The following is a 1,368-nucleotide window of genomic DNA, read 5'->3' as shown; positions in this document are numbered from 1 at the left end:
TTCGCAAATGGCTGCCCAGCACAGCCGCTGAGGGTCTGAGTACGAACTGGGAAGCCGATATTGACTGGCGTATCGCTCATGGAATAGTGAAAACCAGGGCTTATTTACACCGCTGGCAACGGCTGGGCGTGAGCGAGCGCTGCCCTGTTTGCGGCGAAATCTATTATCCTGTTCTCACATCTTCTGTGAATGTACGCTTGCGCCTACAGTTTGGCCATGGGTTTTCTCCCTGGTCAATCAACTTTATTCCTCTCCTCTCGGCTTTTCACCACCTTTAGTAATCTTTGAACACGGCCTCCCTAGTGGCTCCCAACACACCCATTCTAAAGCTTTATCTAGTTTTTTTGTTTAACCTCACGCTGAACGAACTCTGGGCGGCGAGGAACCTTTTTACCTTCGAAGGCCGGGCGTCCAGCGCACAAAATGTTGTAAATAGAATCAAACACGGCGTTCGCCAACGCCTTTATGCGGCCTTCAACCTGACGTCTACATCAGATTTCGTTAAGACCTGCGGACACAAACAACTATTGTGCAGAGTCGACAATAAGACCCTCTCGGTCCTCATTTGGCATTTTACCGCGCCCCCCGTGGAAGACTAAAGGTTTAATTTTTATTTATACTATATTTCTCTCTTACCATTCATGTTTATAGTATAGTCGTTGTACTGTTGCCTTGACTTATGAAATTTGTTTTCAACTTAATAGCGTCATCTGTACATACCATAAGGTCAATGTTTTACGCTCTATTGCAAATCGTAAACTTGTGAAGTAATAGCGGTAGAGCTTTCTCTACACAGCCCATTGTATATATGTAAATAAAAGGAAGGGGAAAATAAACCAGCTATCCATGGCTGCTGATTGACCGGGTGAAATGGTTGTGCGCATGCATGATGTGTTGGCCACACCGGGTTGGTGCTGTGGTGTGTCTCCTTACTGTTTTGTTTTTTTCACTTGGAGGTAAAAACTGCCGGTTTTAAACTTTAGTGGTCTCTTGCCTGACAGTACGCTGACGAACACATTTGCCATGCTGGACTGCCCATTCCCTGCACTTGGGCATTGTAAACGAGTATGCGGAATGCTCCTAGGCGTTATGTGGTTAAATAAACTCTACTACTACTGCTACTATGATTTGCTGTTGATTTGAATCCAAGCGCATTGTTTTACCAAGATGGGGAGGTGTTGAAATTTTCTTTAATGAAATTGTAGTTTCTGGAACCGAATAATGGGAGGTGGGTTGTGTGAAATAATTGGCTGTCCAGTTGCTTATCCTTTTGATACACTGAGTTTCCTAGATTGCGTGCAAAGTTAAGAACTTAAGGAAATTCATCCTTAAAATAACCAACAGCGTGCAGATTTTCTACTTAAGTTG

The sequence above is a fragment of the Montipora capricornis genome, chromosome 14 (genome assembly GCF_036669925.1).
Source record: "Montipora capricornis isolate CH-2021 chromosome 14, ASM3666992v2, whole genome shotgun sequence".
Classification (NCBI taxonomy): domain Eukaryota; kingdom Metazoa; phylum Cnidaria; class Anthozoa; order Scleractinia; family Acroporidae; genus Montipora; species Montipora capricornis.
The sequence above is the reverse complement of the archived record's forward strand: the minus strand, read 5'-3'. Positions refer to the sequence as shown.